Source organism: Phyllobates terribilis, unplaced genomic scaffold (genome assembly GCF_046119375.1).
Source record: "Phyllobates terribilis strain yellow unplaced genomic scaffold, ASM4611937v1 Scaffold_52__1_contigs__length_9100884, whole genome shotgun sequence".
Classification (NCBI taxonomy): Eukaryota; Metazoa; Chordata; class Amphibia; order Anura; family Dendrobatidae; genus Phyllobates; species Phyllobates terribilis.
The window spans coordinates 86,303-108,247 of NW_027362812.1; the positions used below are offsets into that span (position 1 = coordinate 86,303).

Below are 21,945 nucleotides of genomic sequence, written 5' to 3' on the forward strand. Positions count from 1 at the left end.
CACATACCTGTTAGCTCAGGTGAGTTTAAAAGGCTGCTGTTGATAACAAGGGCATTTGCTAAATAGATGGTGTGTGTGCAACAATATACTGAAAGGTCAATTATATTGTGCAGCTTATCTCACCACCTGTAGTTATTTAGGTGAAAGCTCCAAAATGCTTGCCTAATATGTCTGTTTATCCAAATGGAAGTAAAAAGGGAGAGCTAGAAAGATAGCATTGCATCACATTACATGGCAATGCAATGCACAGTTGCTGAAGTTGAACCAAAATGAGCTTGTAATCTGGCTTCTGCAACTTTGAACATGAAAAATCCAATGAGGAGAAGAAAAGCAAAGCCAAAGAGTCCATCCCAAAATCCAACAAACAAGCAAAATGAACAAAAAACATTGAATTCAATTCTTTCTGATTTTAGAAACTGCATTAAAGAAGGGGTGCACCGGTCCTGGAGATACTGCAATACCAGGTCAATGCGTGGAGTGGACAGAGCAAGCTCTTTTTCCATCTCCCTGTTCTAAAAATCCATTTAATATATGGTCCCCAGATAGGGGACGTATCAGATATTAAACTGATAAGAACAGATACTACACTTGATCTTAGCCAAAAGGCCGAGAAGCGATAACCAGAATTGGTTTCAAACTACGGAGCCACCCAAGGATCCTGAAAAGTCCATTTGTGGAGATGAGCTCCTGGACTCCCGTTAAGAAGACATGTTGTCAACCTCTAGATCCCTTACATGCCTGCACTTTTCGGCTTGCTGCTGCTGCAATCCACGCGTTTTAGATCTGCATAACTCCACCTCTTAAAACACAGCACCTTCACCCCCTGCTGTTCCCACCCGCCTCAACACCGTTGGAAGGGAGGAGAACCAATTAAGGCGGGGGGTGGGGTGGAACGAGCAGCTGTCTACCCTTAGCAGGAGGGCTCCTGATTACATACCTCTCCTGCTGCTGCTGCTGCTGGCTGTCCAGCAGCAGACTGAAGGTGGCTGCTGCTGTGCACAGGTATATAAAGGCTCAGAGCCTATTATGACACGCGCAGCCAGCGTTCCATTGCCACATTCCATCTACTGCAGGCAGGATACCTGGCTGGCTGAATGTCGCTGAGAAGCTCACAGAGACGGCCATAAGCAACAGTTTAACAGAATGCCACAGACTAATCAACCAAACTTTTTGGGTTGGGTTCTCTTTTATAGTCTGCAGGCATTAAATGAAAGAAGTCAGTGTTCCAGCAGAAGGAGACAACGTTTCAGAAAAGGCATTGTAGCAAACCAAAAAAGAAATTTTAAGCGCAGCAGAGTAACCAGCGCACATACCTGTTAGCTCAGGTGAGTTTAAAAGGCTGCTGTTGATAACAAGGGCATTTGCTAAATAGATGGTGTGTGTGCAACAATATACTGAAAGGTCAATTATATTGTGCAGCTTATCTCACCACCTGTAGTTATTTAGGTGAAAGCTCCAAAATGCTTGCCTAATATGTCTGTTTATCCAAAAGGAAGTAAAAAGGGAGAGCTAGAAAGATAGCATTGCATCACATTACATGGCAATGCAATGCACAGTTGCTGAAGTTGAACCAAAATGAGCTTGTAATCTGGCTTCTGCAACTTTGAACATGAAAAATCCAATGAGGAGAAGAAAAGCAAAGCCAAAGAGTCCATCCCAAAATCCGACAAACAAGCAAAATGAACAAAAAACATTGAATTCAATTCTTTCTGATTTTAGAAACTGCATTAAAGAAGGGGTGCACCGGTCCTGGAGATACTGCAATACCAGGTCAATGCGTGGAGTGGACAGAGCAAGCTCTTTTTCCATCTCCCTGTTCTAAAAATCCATTTAATATATGGTCCCCAGATAGGGGACGTATCAGATATTAAACTGATAAGAACAGATACTACACTTGATCTTAGCCAAAAGGCCGAGAAGCGATAACCAGAATTGGTTTCAAACTACGGAGCCACCCAAGGATCCTGAAAAGTCCATTTGTGGAGATGAGCTCCTGGACTCCCGTTAAGAAGACATGTTGTCAACCTCTAGATCCCTTACATGCCTGCACTTTTCGGCTTGCTGCTGCTGCAATCCACGCGTTTTAGATCTGCATAACTCCACCTCTTTAAACACAGCACCTTCACCCCCTGCTGTTCCCACCCGCCTCAACACCGTTGGAAGGGAGGAGAACCAATTAAGGCGGGGGGTGGGGTGGAACGAGCAGCTGTCTACCCTTAGCAGGAGGGCTCCTGATTACATACCTCTCCTGCTGCTGCTGCTGGCTGTCCAGCAGCAGACTGAAGGTGGCTGCTGCTGTGCACAGGTATATAAAGGCTCAGAGCCTATTATGACACGCGCAGCCAGCGTTCCATTGCCACATTCCATCTACTGCAGGCAGGATACCTGGCTGGCTGAATGTCGCTGAGAAGCTCACAGAGACCGCCATAAGCAACAGTTTAACAGAATGCCACAGACTAATCAACCAAACTTTTTGGGTTGGGTTCTCTTTTATAGTCTGCAGGCATTAAATGAAAGAAGTCAGTGTTCCAGCAGAAGGAGACAACGTTTCAGAAAAGGCATTGTAGCAAACCAAAAAAGAAATTTTAAGCGCAGCAGAGTAACCAGCGCACATACCTGTTAGCTCAGGTGAGTTTAAAAGGCTGCTGTTGATAACAAGGGCATTTGCTAAATAGATGGTGTGTGTGCAACAATATACTGAAAGGTCAATTATATTGTGCAGCTTATCTCACCACCTGTAGTTATTTAGGTGAAAGCTCCAAAATGCTTGCCTAATATGTCTGTTTATCCAAAAGGAAGTAAAAAGGGAGAGCTAGAAAGATAGCATTGCATCACATTACATGGCAATGCAATGCACAGTTGCTGAAGTTGAACCAAAATGAGCTTGTAATCTGGCTTCTGCAACTTTGAACATGAAAAATCCAATGAGGAGAAGAAAAGCAAAGCCAAAGAGTCCATCCCAAAATCCGACAAACAAGCAAAATGAACAAAAAACATTGAATTCAATTCTTTCTGATTTTAGAAACTGCATTAAAGAAGGGGTGCACCGGTCCTGGAGATACTGCAATACCAGGTCAATGCGTGGAGTGGACAGAGCAAGCTCTTTTTCCATCTCCCTGTTCTAAAAATCCATTTAATATATGGTCCCCAGATAGGGGACGTATCAGATATTAAACTGATAAGAACAGATACTACACTTGATCTTAGCCAAAAGGCCGAGAAGCGATAACCAGAATTGGTTTCAAACTACGGAGCCACCCAAGGATCCTGAAAAGTCCATTTGTGGAGATGAGCTCCTGGACTCCCGTTAAGAAGACATGTTGTCAACCTCTAGATCCCTTACATGCCTGCACTTTTCGGCTTGCTGCTGCTGCAATCCACGCGTTTTAGATCTGCATAACTCCACCTCTTTAAACACAGCACCTTCACCCCCTGCTGTTCCCACCCGCCTCAACACCGTTGGAAGGGAGGAGAACCAATTAAGGCGGGGGGTGGGGTGGAACGAGCAGCTGTCTACCCTTAGCAGGAGGGCTCCTGATTACATACCTCTCCTGCTGCTGCTGCTGCTGGCTGTCCAGCAGCAGACTGAAGGTGGCTGCTGCTGTGCACAGGTATATAAAGGCTCAGAGCCTATTATGACACGCGCAGCCAGCGTTCCATTGCCACATTCCATCTACTGCAGGCAGGATACCTGGCTGGCTGAATGTCGCTGAGAAGCTCACAGAGACCGCCATAAGCAACAGTTTAACAGAATGCCACAGACTAATCAACCAAACTTTTTGGGTTGGGTTCTCTTTTATAGTCTGCAGGCATTAAATGAAAGAAGTCAGTGTTCCAGCAGAAGGAGACAACGTTTCAGAAAAGGCATTGTAGCAAACCAAAAAAGAAATTTTAAGCGCAGCAGAGTAACCAGCGCACATACCTGTTAGCTCAGGTGAGTTTAAAAGGCTGCTGTTGATAACAAGGGCATTTGCTAAATAGATGGTGTGTGTGCAACAATATACTGAAAGGTCAATTATATTGTGCAGCTTATCTCACCACCTGTAGTTATTTAGGTGAAAGCTCCAAAATGCTTGCCTAATATGTCTGTTTATCCAAAAGGAAGTAAAAAGGGAGAGCTAGAAAGATAGCATTGCATCACATTACATGGCAATGCAATGCACAGTTGCTGAAGTTGAACCAAAATGAGCTTGTAATCTGGCTTCTGCAACTTTGAACATGAAAAATCCAATGAGGAGAAGAAAAGCAAAGCCAAAGAGTCCATCCCAAAATCCGACAAACAAGCAAAATGAACAAAAAACATTGAATTCAATTCTTTCTGATTTTAGAAACTGCATTAAAGAAGGGGTGCACCGGTCCTGGAGATACTGCAATACCAGGTCAATGCGTGGAGTGGACAGAGCAAGCTCTTTTTCCATCTCCCTGTTCTAAAAATCCATTTAATATATGGTCCCCAGATAGGGGACGTATCAGATATTAAACTGATAAGAACAGATACTACACTTGATCTTAGCCAAAAGGCCGAGAAGCGATAACCAGAATTGGTTTCAAACTACGGAGCCACCCAAGGATCCTGAAAAGTCCATTTGTGGAGATGAGCTCCTGGACTCCCGTTAAGAAGACATGTTGTCAACCTCTAGATCCCTTACATGCCTGCACTTTTCGGCTTGCTGCTGCTGCAATCCACGCGTTTTAGATCTGCATAACTCCACCTCTTTAAACACAGCACCTTCACCCCCTGCTGTTCCCACCCGCCTCAACACCGTTGGAAGGGAGGAGAACCAATTAAGGCGGGGGGTGGGGTGGAACGAGCAGCTGTCTACCCTTAGCAGGAGGGCTCCTGATTACATACCTCTCCTGCTGCTGCTGCTGGCTGTCCAGCAGCAGACTGAAGGTGGCTGCTGCTGTGCACAGGTATATAAAGGCTCAGAGCCTATTATGACACGCGCAGCCAGCGTTCCATTGCCACATTCCATCTACTGCAGGCAGGATACCTGGCTGGCTGAATGTCGCTGAGAAGCTCACAGAGACCGCCATAAGCAACAGTTTAACAGAATGCCACAGACTAATCAACCAAACTTTTTGGGTTGGGTTCTCTTTTATAGTCTGCAGGCATTAAATGAAAGAAGTCAGTGTTCCAGCAGAAGGAGACAACGTTTCAGAAAAGGCATTGTAGCAAACCAAAAAAGAAATTTTAAGCGCAGCAGAGTAACCAGCGCACATACCTGTTAGCTCAGGTGAGTTTAAAAGGCTGCTGTTGATAACAAGGGCATTTGCTAAATAGATGGTGTGTGTGCAACAATATACTGAAAGGTCAATTATATTGTGCAGCTTATCTCACCACCTGTAGTTATTTAGGTGAAAGCTCCAAAATGCTTGCCTAATATGTCTGTTTATCCAAAAGGAAGTAAAAAGGGAGAGCTAGAAAGATAGCATTGCATCACATTACATGGCAATGCAATGCACAGTTGCTGAAGTTGAACCAAAATGAGCTTGTAATCTGGCTTCTGCAACTTTGAACATGAAAAATCCAATGAGGAGAAGAAAAGCAAAGCCAAAGAGTCCATCCCAAAATCCGACAAACAAGCAAAATGAACAAAAAACATTGAATTCAATTCTTTCTGATTTTAGAAACTGCATTAAAGAAGGGGTGCACCGGTCCTGGAGATACTGCAATACCAGGTCAATGCGTGGAGTGGACAGAGCAAGCTCTTTTTCCATCTCCCTGTTCTAAAAATCCATTTAATATATGGTCCCCAGATAGGGGACGTATCAGATATTAAACTGATAAGAACAGATACTACACTTGATCTTAGCCAAAAGGCCGAGAAGCGATAACCAGAATTGGTTTCAAACTACGGAGCCACCCAAGGATCCTGAAAAGTCCATTTGTGGAGATGAGCTCCTGGACTCCCGTTAAGAAGACATGTTGTCAACCTCTAGATCCCTTACATGCCTGCACTTTTCGGCTTGCTGCTGCTGCAATCCACGCGTTTTAGATCTGCATAACTCCACCTCTTTAAACACAGCACCTTCACCCCCTGCTGTTCCCACCCGCCTCAACACCGTTGGAAGGGAGGAGAACCAATTAAGGCGGGGGGTGGGGTGGAACGAGCAGCTGTCTACCCTTAGCAGGAGGGCTCCTGATTACATACCTCTCCTGCTGCTGCTGCTGCTGGCTGTCCAGCAGCAGACTGAAGGTGGCTGCTGCTGTGCACAGGTATATAAAGGCTCAGAGCCTATTATGACACGCGCAGCCAGCGTTCCATTGCCACATTCCATCTACTGCAGGCAGGATACCTGGCTGGCTGAATGTCGCTGAGAAGCTCACAGAGACCGCCATAAGCAACAGTTTAACAGAATGCCACAGACTAATCAACCAAACTTTTTGGGTTGGGTTCTCTTTTATAGTCTGCAGGCATTAAATGAAAGAAGTCAGTGTTCCAGCAGAAGGAGACAACGTTTCAGAAAAGGCATTGTAGCAAACCAAAAAAGAAATTTTAAGCGCAGCAGAGTAACCAGCGCACATACCTGTTAGCTCAGGTGAGTTTAAAAGGCTGCTGTTGATAACAAGGGCATTTGCTAAATAGATGGTGTGTGTGCAACAATATACTGAAAGGTCAATTATATTGTGCAGCTTATCTCACCACCTGTAGTTATTTAGGTGAAAGCTCCAAAATGCTTGCCTAATATGTCTGTTTATCCAAAAGGAAGTAAAAAGGGAGAGCTAGAAAGATAGCATTGCATCACATTACATGGCAATGCAATGCACAGTTGCTGAAGTTGAACCAAAATGAGCTTGTAATCTGGCTTCTGCAACTTTGAACATGAAAAATCCAATGAGGAGAAGAAAAGCAAAGCCAAAGAGTCCATCCCAAAATCCGACAAACAAGCAAAATGAACAAAAAACATTGAATTCAATTCTTTCTGATTTTAGAAACTGCATTAAAGAAGGGGTGCACCGGTCCTGGAGATACTGCAATACCAGGTCAATGCGTGGAGTGGACAGAGCAAGCTCTTTTTCCATCTCCCTGTTCTAAAAATCCATTTAATATATGGTCCCCAGATAGGGGACGTATCAGATATTAAACTGATAAGAACAGATTTTTTTTTTTTTTTTTTTTTTTTAAAACCTATTCAGGTTAAAATTAAAGTCCACTCCACAGTCCTCTTCTCCCCAAAGGGAGACAAGACGTGGACTCCAACTTAAATCATCATCAGGTTTTGGTACTTTTAATGTCAGAAAAAAAAATTACAAAAATACAACAATACTTACAAAGAAAGAAATGTTTCAGAACCTGAATGGATACCAAAAAAATAAAAATTAAATTATAACTGTATTAACAACAGTAATAACATCAAGTAAAATACTTGTAACCATTATCAAAAGCATGAACCCCAACCCAACTCAGAACCTTAAGGGACAAATCTTCAACCCTTGATGCTGAAAAAACTTGTTTCGATACACCATCTGGTATCCTATATTTCACACAAAAAACATTTTTATCTCTTATTAGTTCTTTCCTAACATTCTCTATAAGATAGTCCAAACGTTTCTCATCATACAACTTACGGTACAACCGGTTAAAATATTCTGCATTCTTTATAAACATAGGTTGTTGAAAAACAACTATATTTTCTTCCATTGCCACCTCCACTTCCTGTTCCTTTCTCTTTTCTTGCTTTTTAACCTTACCACGGCCAGTTCCCTGACTTACACCTCCCATTTCACTCTCTATCCTATCCCCCCAATCTACTCTTGTTTTCTCCATCTCCCTCTGCACTCCTACAGGTTTGCTTTCTTTTCCCTTTACCACCAACACCTTTTCTACACTTTCCTCCTTTCTCTCTACCAAAACCTTTTTAACCACTACCTCCTTCTCTTTATTTCTTTTCCTCTTTGGGCAATTCTTAAAAACATGCGTATCTTCCTGACACAAGTTGCACTTCCTCCGATCTTTACAATCCTTTGACTCATGATCACCTTTTTTGCAAAAACCACATACACCACCCGAACAATTTTCCTTTCCATGCCCGTATTGACGACAAACTCGACAAAAAGTGGGTATACCACTGAAAAAAATATCACCATTTATATTACCCAACTTAAACCTAGCTGGGGGAAGCAACACAGTCCCCTGCTCATCTTCTTTGAAACGGACCAAAAATTTCCACTTCGAAGTCCAAAAACCAAATTCATTATAAATCTTCCCTTTTGGTGTTACTGACAAACAAAAAAACTCCAAAAATGTAAGAACATCCTCTTCGTCCACCAATGGAGAGTACATTTTAACAATGATCCATTTATCTCTAACGGGGAAGTGTGGCATTACACTTATCCCCTCCATTCTTTTATCCTGGCTTGCAGTCATTTTCCTTAGATATCCTTCAAAAAAAACTTTGTCAACAAAAACTATATCATAAACACCCCTCCTGGGGTAGTCCATTATCGCCAACACTTCTTCTGTCTTCAAACCAAAAAGATCCACAAGAACTTGACTCATCACATACCTAAAATCCTTTTGATCTCGAAAGTTCTCCTGAACAACCAAACGAATAGAATTCTGCACCTTAGCGAATTCAGGCACATGATCTTCCTCTCCTTCATGTGATGCTGCAGACATCTTCTTCACAAACAGGTTCTCCTCTTCTCAATAGAAACCTTCAACACCGAAGTGCCAGGTAGATGATCGCCTCCCGTTGCCCGGGGACTAATCCGACTCCCTAATAGCAGCAGGGAGGTGAAGCCCTGCTGAAAAACAGAGCGATCCCCCCAGGCCAAGGAGCCGGGTACCCCGAGCACCTCTCAGCCAAGACCAAGGCAGCAGCCGCTAGATCACTGCACTTGATCTTAGCCAAAAGGCCGAGAAGCGATAACCAGAATTGGTTTCAAACTACGGAGCCACCCAAGGATCCTGAAAAGTCCATTTGTGGAGATGAGCTCCTGGACTCCCGTTAAGAAGACATGTTGTCAACCTCTAGATCCCTTACATGCCTGCACTTTTCGGCTTGCTGCTGCTGCAATCCACGCGTTTTAGATCTGCATAACTCCACCTCTTTAAACACAGCACCTTCACCCCCTGCTGTTCCCACCCGCCTCAACACCGTTGGAAGGGAGGAGAACCAATTAAGGCGGGGGGTGGGGTGGAACGAGCAGCTGTCTACCCTTAGCAGGAGGGCTCCTGATTACATACCTCTCCTGCTGCTGCTGCTGCTGGCTGTCCAGCAGCAGACTGAAGGTGGCTGCTGCTGTGCACAGGTATATAAAGGCTCAGAGCCTATTATGACACGCGCAGCCAGCGTTCCATTGCCACATTCCATCTACTGCAGGCAGGATACCTGGCTGGCTGAATGTCGCTGAGAAGCTCACAGAGACCGCCATAAGCAACAGTTTAACAGAATGCCACAGACTAATCAACCAAACTTTTTGGGTTGGGTTCTCTTTTATAGTCTGCAGGCATTAAATGAAAGAAGTCAGTGTTCCAGCAGAAGGAGACAACGTTTCAGAAAAGGCATTGTAGCAAACCAAAAAAGAAATTTTAAGCGCAGCAGAGTAACCAGCGCACATACCTGTTAGCTCAGGTGAGTTTAAAAGGCTGCTGTTGATAACAAGGGCATTTGCTAAATAGATGGTGTGTGTGCAACAATATACTGAAAGGTCAATTATATTGTGCAGCTTATCTCACCACCTGTAGTTATTTAGGTGAAAGCTCCAAAATGCTTGCCTAATATGTCTGTTTATCCAAAAGGAAGTAAAAAGGGAGAGCTAGAAAGATAGCATTGCATCACATTACATGGCAATGCAATGCACAGTTGCTGAAGTTGAACCAAAATGAGCTTGTAATCTGGCTTCTGCAACTTTGAACATGAAAAATCCAATGAGGGGAAGAAAAGCAAAGCCAAAGAGTCCATCCCAAAATCCGACAAACAAGCAAAATGAACAAAAAACATTGAATTCAATTCTTTCTGATTTTAGAAACTGCATTAAAGAAGGGGTGCACCGGTCCTGGAGATACTGCAATACCAGGTCAATGCGTGGAGTGGACAGAGCAAGCTCTTTTTCCATCTCCCTGTTCTAAAAATCCATTTAATATATGGTCCCCAGATAGGGGACGTATCAGATATTAAACTGATAAGAACAGATACTACACTTGATCTTAGCCAAAAGGCCGAGAAGCGATAACCAGAATTGGTTTCAAACTACGGAGCCACCCAAGGATCCTGAAAAGTCCATTTGTGGAGATGAGCTCCTGGACTCCCGTTAAGAAGACATGTTGTCAACCTCTAGATCCCTTACATGCCTGCACTTTTCGGCTTGCTGCTGCTGCAATCCACGCGTTTTAGATCTGCATAACTCCACCTCTTTAAACACAGCACCTTCACCCCCTGCTGTTCCCACCCGCCTCAACACCGTTGGAAGGGAGGAGAACCAATTAAGGCGGGGGGTGGGGTGGAACGAGCAGCTGTCTACCCTTAGCAGGAGGGCTCCTGATTACATACCTCTCCTGCTGCTGCTGCTGCTGCTGGCTGTCCAGCAGCAGACTGAAGGTGGCTGCTGCTGTGCACAGGTATATAAAGGCTCAGAGCCTATTATGACACGCGCAGCCAGCGTTCCATTGCCACATTCCATCTACTGCAGGCAGGATACCTGGCTGGCTGAATGTCGCTGAGAAGCTCACAGAGACCGCCATAAGCAACAGTTTAACAGAATGCCACAGACTAATCAACCAAACTTTTTGGGTTGGGTTCTCTTTTATAGTCTGCAGGCATTAAATGAAAGAAGTCAGTGTTCCAGCAGAAGGAGACAACGTTTCAGAAAAGGCATTGTAGCAAACCAAAAAAGAAATTTTAAGCGCAGCAGAGTAACCAGCGCACATACCTGTTAGCTCAGGTGAGTTTAAAAGGCTGCTGTTGATAACAAGGGCATTTGCTAAATAGATGGTGTGTGTGCAACAATATACTGAAAGGTCAATTATATTGTGCAGCTTATCTCACCACCTGTAGTTATTTAGGTGAAAGCTCCAAAATGCTTGCCTAATATGTCTGTTTATCCAAAAGGAAGTAAAAAGGGAGAGCTAGAAAGATAGCATTGCATCACATTACATGGCAATGCAATGCACAGTTGCTGAAGTTGAACCAAAATGAGCTTGTAATCTGGCTTCTGCAACTTTGAACATGAAAAATCCAATGAGGAGAAGAAAAGCAAAGCCAAAGAGTCCATCCCAAAATCCGACAAACAAGCAAAATGAACAAAAAACATTGAATTCAATTCTTTCTGATTTTAGAAACTGCATTAAAGAAGGGGTGCACCGGTCCTGGAGATACTGCAATACCAGGTCAATGCGTGGAGTGGACAGAGCAAGCTCTTTTTCCATCTCCCTGTTCTAAAAATCCATTTAATATATGGTCCCCAGATAGGGGACGTATCAGATATTAAACTGATAAGAACAGATACTACACTTGATCTTAGCCAAAAGGCCGAGAAGCGATAACCAGAATTGGTTTCAAACTACGGAGCCACCCAAGGATCCTGAAAAGTCCATTTGTGGAGATGAGCTCCTGGACTCCCGTTAAGAAGACATGTTGTCAACCTCTAGATCCCTTACATGCCTGCACTTTTCGGCTTGCTGCTGCTGCAATCCACGCGTTTTAGATCTGCATAACTCCACCTCTTTAAACACAGCACCTTCACCCCCTGCTGTTCCCACCCGCCTCAACACCGTTGGAAGGGAGGAGAACCAATTAAGGCGGGGGGGTGGGGTGGAACGAGCAGCTGTCTACCCTTAGCAGGAGGGCTCCTGATTACATACCTCTCCTGCTGCTGCTGCTGCTGGCTGTCCAGCAGCAGACTGAAGGTGGCTGCTGCTGTGCACAGGTATATAAAGGCTCAGAGCCTATTATGACACGCGCAGCCAGCGTTCCATTGCCACATTCCATCTACTGCAGGCAGGATACCTGGCTGGCTGAATGTCGCTGAGAAGCTCACAGAGACCGCCATAAGCAACAGTTTAACAGAATGCCACAGACTAATCAACCAAACTTTTTGGGTTGGGTTCTCTTTTATAGTCTGCAGGCATTAAATGAAAGAAGTCAGTGTTCCAGCAGAAGGAGACAACGTTTCAGAAAAGGCATTGTAGCAAACCAAAAAAGAAATTTTAAGCGCAGCAGAGTAACCAGCGCACATACCTGTTAGCTCAGGTGAGTTTAAAAGGCTGCTGTTGATAACAAGGGCATTTGCTAAATAGATGGTGTGTGTGCAACAATATACTGAAAGGTCAATTATATTGTGCAGCTTATCTCACCACCTGTAGTTATTTAGGTGAAAGCTCCAAAATGCTTGCCTAATATGTCTGTTTATCCAAAAGGAAGTAAAAAGGGAGAGCTAGAAAGATAGCATTGCATCACATTACATGGCAATGCAATGCACAGTTGCTGAAGTTGAACCAAAATGAGCTTGTAATCTGGCTTCTGCAACTTTGAACATGAAAAATCCAATGAGGAGAAGAAAAGCAAAGCCAAAGAGTCCATCCCAAAATCCGACAAACAAGCAAAATGAACAAAAAACATTGAATTCAATTCTTTCTGATTTTAGAAACTGCATTAAAGAAGGGGTGCACCGGTCCTGGAGATACTGCAATACCAGGTCAATGCGTGGAGTGGACAGAGCAAGCTCTTTTTCCATCTCCCTGTTCTAAAAATCCATTTAATATATGGTCCCCAGATAGGGGACGTATCAGATATTAAACTGATAAGAACAGATAAGGTTTCAACGCAATTTTATTGATTCAAAAGTATATTTACAAAGGTTTTAAAAAAGAACATTTATAACATTACAATAAAATGATAAAACATGATAATAATCAATTCAAGTTTTTTGTAAAAACACAATTTACCATCATAAAACCATTGTAACAATTAAGAAAATCATAATTACAGATGTACTTGGGTTTATTTAATTACCACTAATTGTGTTCCATAATTGTACACACCACATAGAAGCCGCTTCTTTTGCTCCATACAGTTTTTTATCTCTGAGATAGTAAATATACATTTCACTTAAAGCAATTTTTATACAGTCTGTTGAATCAATATGATCATGTTTGAAGAGTAAAATATTTCTAACTTTCCACATGGCATTTTTAAAACAATTAATAATAATCCAGGCAACTCGGAATTGTTTAAAATTTGGACACTTAAAAAGACCATAAAAGACATAAAAGTGATTAAAATCTTTCAGGCCACATGCCCATTTTAAAAGTGGGCCTACCTTTCTCCAAACCTCCTGTGCAAAATGACAATTCCAAAAGAGATGCAATACAGACTCACTTTCCCCGCATATATCTCTTGGACATTTGGCTCTCGCCACCAGCCCCCGCCTATGTTGAAACTCACGGGTAGGGAGGCACTGGTGGACGATAGCCCAGGCAAGGTCCTTGTGTACATTTGCAAGATATTTCCCGTACACATTTCGCCACACCGTTTTGGACCTTGCCTGTGAAAAATTGGAGACAGGAATTGTGTCCTCAGAGTGTCTGCAAGCAATAGATACCTTCCTTTGGTCCCCCAATATATCAGGCTCCAATTCCTGGAGACCTAAAAGTCTGACCGTTTTCTCAAGTATCACATACTGTTTAGGTGGGCACAGGAGCACAGGAGAACTTAAAGGTAGGCTAAACCACCTTTTAAAAATCATTCCTGCTGCATATTTTAAAAAATAACTAAAAATGCCATCAGATTTAAAAACCTTAAAACAGAAGCAGAAATACTTTATATGGAAAAAGGTAAAAAAATTGGGTACATCTTTACCTCCATTAGATTTACATTTGTACATCAGATCTCTTTTTAACTTTTCCATTTTTGAACCCCATAAAAACATAAAAACAATTCTTGTTACTTTCTTGATTTGTAAATTGGAAGGGGGAAACACCATTGCAACATACAACATAATGGGAATTAAAACAGCTTTAATAATTAAAATTTTACCTTCCATACTAAGGTTCCTTAAATTCCACAATGAGATCTTTTTTACTATTTTATCCATTGCAGAGTCCCAGTTAGGGTCCCCCTCATTGGCTTGGTTAAAAATAATTCCTAAAATTTTTATGTGATTTTTCTGTATCACTATCCCAGGGGTCAAAGAGGAGTCCCATCCCCCCACATTAAAACAGTCACATTTATCTATATTTAATTTAAAACCTGAGGCTTCACAGAAAAATTGTGTGTTTCTCAATACCCTCCTCAGAGATGTGGAATCTGGACATAGTATGGTAACATCATCCATGTAACTTAGGGCTTTAAGTTGCATACCCCTACTCCCGGGAATAGGTACCCCTTTAATTACTTTATCTTTTCTCAGTATGGTTAATAGTGGTTCCATAACACAGATAAAGAGCAGTGGTGAGAGAGGGCACCCTTGTTTCACCCCTGATAATAGAGGAACCCCCTTCGTTAAAAACCCATTTACAGAAATTTGACTAAAACAAGAATGATATAAAAGCATAATGCGGGTTAAAATTTTCTCTGGAAACGCCATTTTTTTAAGAACCATAAAAAGAAATTCATGCGATACCCTGTCAAAAGCTTTTTCAAAGTCTAAGGATAAAATAGCAAGGTTTTGACTTCTCTCTTTTGAATACCATATGGTATCCCTAATTATGTTGAGGGACTCAGCTATGGTTCTTCCGGGAACACCACATACCTGGTTAGGGTGAATTAATTTGGCTATAAAGGGTTTTAAACGGACTGCAATAAGTTTAGCTAAAATTTTATAATCAAGGTTTAAAAGCGTAATAGGCCGCCAGTTTTTAAGTTGGCTCCTATCCCCTTTTTTATATATTAAAGATACCAGACCTCTCCTCCAAGATGGGGGTAATTTATTAGTATTAAAAGCTTCTTTAAACAATAAAAACATATCGTTCTTTAAAATTCCCCAAAAAGTCAGATAAAACTCAATCGGTAGACCGTCTTCCCCAGGGGCTTTCCCACTGGAGAAACTTTTAAAAATCTGTAAAAGTTCCTCACTGGTGAGATCCCTAGATAAAATACCCTGGTCTAAAATATCTAACTTAAAATCAAGGGAATTAATAGCATACTCTAAAAAGGATGGATCTATAACTTTAGTGTTAAAAAGAAGTTGATAAAAATTAAAAGCTTTTCCTAACATACCCTTAATATCATTTTCACCTTCAAGATTTAGGATTGCGTCCCTCCTCCCCATTACCTTTTTGAAGAAGAATCGGGAGCATTTCTCTCCTTCCTCCAGGTGCTGTACATGGGAGTTAAAAATTATTTGTTTTCCTTTTTCATTAAGAGCATTTTTTATTTCAGACTTAAGATTTGCAATATCATCATCCACATCAATACCAACTTCTTTTAGTTTAAAGAGTACTTGTAATCTCATATTAAAAACATAAAACCACTGCTTTTTCTTTTTTGCTTTCATTTTCCCTGCCTTAATAAAAAATAATTTAATCTTAGGTTTAATGCTCTCCCACCAATCCAGCATCGAGGCGCGGGGGTCTCTCTTTGATTGCCAGCACTGGTAGGCCTGCACAAACCTCTTTTGAATATCAATATCCTCTAGGAGAGTTGTATTTAATCTCCATGGGCCTCTTGAGGTATTTTGTTCCCCTGCTAACTCTAAAAACACAGATAAAACTTTATGATCAGAGAATAAATTAGATAAAAGAAAACATTTACAAGGTTTAAAGGCAGTAGAAGCAAATATGAAATCAATTCTAGAAGAAACTCTTCCATTGGACCATGTAACACCTGGATCCGCCGGCAAGAGTTCCTTCCAGCAGTCCTGTAATCTAAAATCATCGATTAAACTTTTCAACAAATAGGAGGTACGGTCTTTACGATTCACATCCCCACCCTGCCGGGATTCCCCATCACGTAAACAATTAAAATCTCCTCCCACTAGCAGGGGGGTTGACCCAACACAAAATAATGGCAATATTTCAAGTAAATCCGCCCTTTCCTGCTTCCCAGGAGGAGCGTACACATTTAATAAACGTAAAGAAAGTCCATTAAAAACAAGATGTATTAAAATAGCTCTGCCAGGTATAATTTCAGTCACAGATTGAATGATGGTAGAATGTCCACGGCAAAGTAGTCCAACTCCGGCAGCACGACAGTCATTAGCACCGGACCACACAGAAGCGCCCAGTTTCCAGTCTTCTTTTAAGTCCTTATAATTTAAATTACTCTGTATACCACATTCTTGTAGAAAGCAGAAATCAAAGTCCAATGTCTCTAAATAAGAAAATAAAGCAGCCCTACGTGTAGGGCTCTTTAGGGACCTCACATTTAGTGAGGAGATTTTAAGAGGAACAGACATTAAGAAGAATCAGGATCTGAAGATGGGAAGAAGTCAATACACGGCACCTCCTCCTCCGCATCTCCAGGGGTCAGGATTTGTTTAATATTACCGGGATCTGAAGCAGGCAAAAAGGCATCATCCACTTTTGGCTCCTCATCTGGACCTCGACATCCGTGTTTTCTTTGGATATCAGGTTGCTTTACGTCCTCCCGTTGCCTTTTCAGAGGCTGGGAGCTGTCCATCTTTTCCAAGTCCTGTGCATCTGCAGTCCTCATGGCGGTCTGGTCTATGGAACGGGTGTCATCCCTCTGGGTCGTCTTGTCCTCTGGTCTGGTCACGGAACTACTGCGACTTCTGGTTCGAGGACCAGGGCTCGACTGGGTCTTAGCCGGGTCCTTTTTACTTCGCGCCCTAGATGTCTCTCTTTCCGACACACTGGTTGATCGATTAAGGAGCGTACCCTTTTTGCCCTTACCCAAGATCACCGATGATGGTGTGGCGAATCTGGGTGCTTGCTTAATCGGGGTACTAGAGGTCTCCTCAGTTCCACATAATGCCGGTGGTGCATTCATGCTGGATGAGGACCCTTCCTCTTGACTCTGAGATACGGCAACATCTAGAGCCAGAACATCGATCAATTCCACAGAGAGCGAACCCTCGGTTAATCTTATGGAACCCCTACGACCGTCCTTCTGTGGAACTACCAGCGGGCCCTCTGGCGGAGCCGTTGAAGGATTTGGTCCGGACCCGTCAGCGTGCGCCAACCCAGGTCCAGGGGCAGGTGTAGTAATACTCCCTCCGAAGTATTCTTGGATAGTCAGTTGACCTGACTTAAACATGTCATATGTTTTTGACTTTTTGCTCGGACAATTCCTGAAGGCGTGACCTGCCTTCCCACATAGGTTACATACGATCTCAGAGTCACACGTAGCGGAGGTGTGCCCACTCTTACCGCACTTGTTGCAAAAGACTACATGAGCCCTTGTACAATTTTCTCGTGTATGCCCATATTCATGACAATTCCGGCATTGAAGGGGCATTCCTGGGTAGCGTAGGAATCCCCTGACATTACCAATGGCAAAATTAGCAGGCGGGTGGTGAAGACCACCAATGCCGCTCTGATCTGGATGGAACTTCACCAGGTATTTCCTCTTCCCATTCCAGAAGCGCTGGGAGTTGAGGATATCATGTGAGAAGCGCACTGACTTGCAGTAACGCTTCAAAAAGGTTTCGATATCGCCCTCAGAGACGAATGGGCTGTACATGAAGATCACCAAGGGTACTTCCTCTTCACCGTACAGGAAGTCAAAGCTCAGCCCGTTCAGTCTCTCATCGTCCTTGTCCGCAACCATCAGTGCTGCATGGATATTATCACAGCATGATTTAGCCATAAAGGAAATGGTATATCGCCCACGGAATTCCTGATCGTAAAGACACAGGATCTTATCTCGCTCCAGGTGGAAGAACCCAAAAAGAATCTCATGCACGATGTACTGCAGATTCTTCTCATGGCGCTGGCATTCATCCACCATGATTCTAATGGACTGTCGCAGTGGAGTCTCCCCCACCGCAAATCCAAAAGAAAAAGGCATTTTCGGCCCTCAGGGACTAAGCCCTCCCCCAATAGTAACAAGGGAATGAATCCCACAAAAGCAGGAACAAACCCAAGACCGAGGGAGGGGTACCCCAAGAACTTACACAGCCCACTAAGCGATAAAGCTCAGCAAAGGAAAACGCCCTTATTTCCTCGGGTCGCCCCGAAGACAAGACGCGATCGCTCCCCGTTGTCCGGGGACTAAGCCGACCTGCCAATAGCTGCAAGGGGGTGAAGCTCCCTCCGTTAAGAGAGAGCGATCCCCCAAGGCCAACAAGTCGGGTACCCCAGGCACCTCCTAGCCGAGACCAAGGCAGCAACCGTTAGATCCAGGGGCGGACACAGACTGTAGTGGGCCCCTGTGCAAGAAATTTTGGGGGGCCCCCCCTGCCCTTCATAAGGCAACAAAGTTATGTAAACATAACCCCCCATGTGCATCTCTCACCCCCCCATGTGCAGCTCTCATCCCACCCATGTGCAGCTCTCACCCCCCGTGCATCTCTCATCCCCCCATGTGCATCTCTCATCCCCCCCATGTGCATCTCTCATCCCCCCCATGTGCATCTCTCATCCCCCTCCGTGCATCTCTCATCCCCCCCATGTGCATCTCTCATCCCCCCCATGTGCATCTCTCATCCCCCCCCATGTGCATCTCTCATCCCCCCCATGTGCATCTCTCATCCCCCCCCATGTGCATCTCTCATCCCCCCCCCATGTGCATCTCTCATCCCCCCCCCATGTGCATCTCTCACCCCCCCCCATGTGCATCTCTCATCCCCCCCCATGTGCATCTCTGATTCCCCCCACTCCTAGTTAATTAATTGTATTTAAAAAAAATAAAACTTGTTATACTTACCCCCATGCAATCCCTGCAGAATCCTGGCGCTCGTCCACGTCGCTGCCACCAGGTTCTCCTGACGTTCGGCCATGTGACGGCGCCACATACATAGCCATCAGCTTTTGTTTTGGCCAAAAGATTTTTAAAGCCGCCACCACGATAAGGTAGACTCTTCTGGGCGGGCCCTACTCTAACCTATTAAAATTTTCTTAAAATATCCAATACTCTTTTTAGATATATTTTTATTTAGTTTTCTTTAAGGGAATGTGTCATATACATTTTTTTTTTAAATGACCAATAATACCACATACAGGGAATACCGCCACACCATGACCAGACCACATATTACCACAACATAGTGACCGAATAATACCACACAGAAGGGAGAAAAACTGCCACACCATGACCAGACCACATATTACCACTACATTACTAATATTACCACCACATTACTAATATTACCATAAGTGTCATTATACACGGGAGCTCTATACATGGTATGTATAACGTAAGTGTCCAGGTAATCTAGTGATCACCAGTGAAATTATACACAGGAGCTCTGTATATAGTGTCAGTGTACAGGTAATACAGTGACATTATACACAGGAGCTCTGTATATAGTGTACAGGTAATACAGTGATCATCAGTGACATTATACACAGGAGCTCTGTATATAGTGTCAGTGTACAGGTAATACAGGGATCACCAGTGACATTATACACAGGAGCTCTGTATATAGTGTCAGTGTACAGGTAATACAGTGATCACCAGTGAAATTATACACAGGAGCTCTGTATATAGTGTCAGTGTACAGGTAATACAGTGATCACCAGTGACATTATACACAGGAGCTCTGTATATAGTGTCAGTGTACAGGTAATACAGTGATCACCAGTGACATTATACACAGTGTACATGTAATAGACTGACTCACCGGTGACGTCTCTAGGTGAAGTCCTTCATCTTCGCTTTTCTCCTTCATCCAGCACAGACCGCCATCACTCGTCTCTGCATAAAATAACACAGTTATCTAGAGCACATTCTCCAACTTCTACATTACGCAGCTGAATACAGACGTGCATCCACCATCAATATATGGTTAGTTATTAGGCAACCTACCATTCCAAATATAAATTGTAATCCACCACTGTGCCCCCATTAACTGTAAATAGGCACTTAATATATAATTTAATTAGAACCTCTACTCTTTCCGCCAATTTGTTACCAGTCACACTCCTGCATCCGCAACGCCCCCTACTCTATACTTCCTGCTCCCCGCATTCAATATTTACATGCACCCCCTGCCCCAATTCATTATATCATGTCCGTGCTCTCCCCACCCCATCATCATTTATAATTTACTCTCCCCCACCCCACATTCGTTATGTGCCCCTCTCTCATCCCCCTCCCCCACATGTGCCCCTCTCTCATCCCCCTCCCCCACATGTGCCCCTCTCTCATCCCCCTCCCCCACATGTGCCCCTCTCTCATCCCCCTCCCCCACATGTGCCCCTCTCTCATCCCCCTCCCCCACATGTGCCCCTCTCTCATCCCCCTCCCCCACATGTGCCCCTCTCTCATCCCCCTCCCCCACATGTGCCCCTCTCTCATCCCCCTCCCCCACATGTGCCCCTCTCTCATCCCCCTCCCCCACATGTGCCCCTCTCTCATCCCCCTCCCCCACATGTGCCCCTCTCTCATCCCCCTCCACCACATGTGCATCTCCCATCTCCCCCCCCACACACATGTGCATCTCCCATCTCCCCCCCACCACACACATGTGCATCTCCCATCTCCCCCCCACACACACATGTGCATCTCCCATCTCCCCCCCCCCACACACACACATGTGCATCTCCCATCTCCCCCCCCCACACACACACATGTGCATCTCCCATCTCCCCCCCACACACACACACACATGTGCATCTCCCATCTCCCCCCCCCACACACACACACACATGTGCATCTCCCATCTCCCCCCCCACACACACATACACACACACATGTGCTTCTCCCATCTCTCCACTCCTAGTTAATTGTATTTTAAAAAAAATAAAACTTGTTATACTTACCCCCATGCGATCCCTGCAGAATCCTGGCGCTCGTCCAAATCGCTGACAGCAGGTTCTCCTGACTTCCGGCCATGTGACGGCACCGTCACATGACCGGAAGTCAGGGGAATCATCAAGGCGCTGCTGCAACAGCGCAGCTCAGCGCTGAAATGTCCCGGACCCGGCGCATAGCATGGGGCCCCGGAGAGAGACGCACAAGAGGGGGGCCCCCGAGGGGGCCCCTACCGGCCGGGCCCCATACTGGAGTCAGGGCAGTCATGCCCTGATGGCGGCCCTGCTGGAGGCTGGAGGGGCCCCCTCTCCCTCGGGGCCCCCGTTCAATGAACCGGCTGCACGGGCGGTAGTTCCGCCCCTGGTTAGATCACTGCACCTGATCCTAGCCAAAAGGCCGAGAAGCGATAACCAGAATTGGTTTCAAACTACGGAGCCACCCAAGGATCCTGAAAAGTCCATTTGTGGAGATGAGCTCCTGGACTCCCGTTAAGAAGACATGTTGTCAACCTCTAGATCCCTTACATGCCTGCACTTTTCGGCTTGCTGCTGCTGCAATCCACGCGTTTTAGATCTGCATAACTCCACCTCTTTAAACACAGCACCTTCACCCCCTGCTGTTCCCACCCGCCTCAACACCGTTGGAAGGGAGGAGAACCAATTAAGGCGGGGGGTGGGGTGGAACGAGCAGCTGTCTACCCTTAGCAGGAGGGCTCCTGATTACATACCTCTCCTGCTGCTGCTGCTGCTGGCTGTCCAGCAGCAGACTGAAGGTGGCTGCTGCTGTGCACAGGTATATAAAGGCTCAGAGCCTATTATGACACGCGCAGCCAGCGTTCCATTGCCACATTCCATCTACTGCAGGCAGGATACCTGGCTGGCTGAATGTCGCTGAGAAGCTCACAGAGACCGCCATAAGCAACAGTTTAACAGAATGCCACAGACTAATCAACCAAACTTTTTGGGTTGGGTTCTCTTTTATAGTCTGCAGGCATTAAATGAAAGAAGTCAGTGTTCCAGCAGAGGGAGACAACGTTTCAGAAAAGGCATTGTAGCAAACCAAAAAAGAAATTTTAAGCGCAGCAGAGTAACCAGCGCACATACCTGTTAGCTCAGGTGAGTT

General features: G+C 44.5%; 9 non-coding genes across 9 annotated transcripts; all 9 read right to left on the minus strand.

The window, feature by feature from the left end:
* Positions 1-427: 427 nt before the first annotated feature.
* Positions 428-618, minus strand: LOC141192218 (U2 spliceosomal RNA). Its single transcript, XR_012265855.1, has one exon. It is a non-coding gene; the product is annotated as a U2 spliceosomal RNA (small nuclear RNA).
* A 1,115-nt stretch (positions 619-1,733) lies between these two features.
* On the minus strand, positions 1,734-1,924 carry LOC141192219 (U2 spliceosomal RNA). The gene has a single exon (XR_012265856.1). It is a non-coding gene; the product is annotated as a U2 spliceosomal RNA (small nuclear RNA).
* A 1,112-nt stretch (positions 1,925-3,036) lies between these two features.
* On the minus strand, positions 3,037-3,227 carry LOC141192220 (U2 spliceosomal RNA). The gene has a single exon (XR_012265857.1). It is a non-coding gene; the product is annotated as a U2 spliceosomal RNA (small nuclear RNA).
* Positions 3,228-4,342: 1,115 nt separating this feature from the next.
* LOC141192221 (U2 spliceosomal RNA) lies at positions 4,343-4,533 on the minus strand. The gene has a single exon (XR_012265858.1). It is a non-coding gene; the product is annotated as a U2 spliceosomal RNA (small nuclear RNA).
* Positions 4,534-5,645: 1,112 nt separating this feature from the next.
* Positions 5,646-5,836, minus strand: LOC141191755 (U2 spliceosomal RNA). The gene has a single exon (XR_012265460.1). It is a non-coding gene; the product is annotated as a U2 spliceosomal RNA (small nuclear RNA).
* A 1,115-nt stretch (positions 5,837-6,951) lies between these two features.
* LOC141192135 (U2 spliceosomal RNA) lies at positions 6,952-7,137 on the minus strand. Its single transcript, XR_012265824.1, has one exon. It is a non-coding gene; the product is annotated as a U2 spliceosomal RNA (small nuclear RNA).
* A 2,853-nt stretch (positions 7,138-9,990) lies between these two features.
* On the minus strand, positions 9,991-10,181 carry LOC141191756 (U2 spliceosomal RNA). The gene has a single exon (XR_012265461.1). It is a non-coding gene; the product is annotated as a U2 spliceosomal RNA (small nuclear RNA).
* A 1,118-nt stretch (positions 10,182-11,299) lies between these two features.
* LOC141191757 (U2 spliceosomal RNA) lies at positions 11,300-11,490 on the minus strand. Its single transcript, XR_012265462.1, has one exon. It is a non-coding gene; the product is annotated as a U2 spliceosomal RNA (small nuclear RNA).
* A 1,116-nt stretch (positions 11,491-12,606) lies between these two features.
* Positions 12,607-12,795, minus strand: LOC141192145 (U2 spliceosomal RNA). Its single transcript, XR_012265831.1, has one exon. It is a non-coding gene; the product is annotated as a U2 spliceosomal RNA (small nuclear RNA).
* Between the last annotated feature and the right edge of the window lie 9,150 nt (positions 12,796-21,945).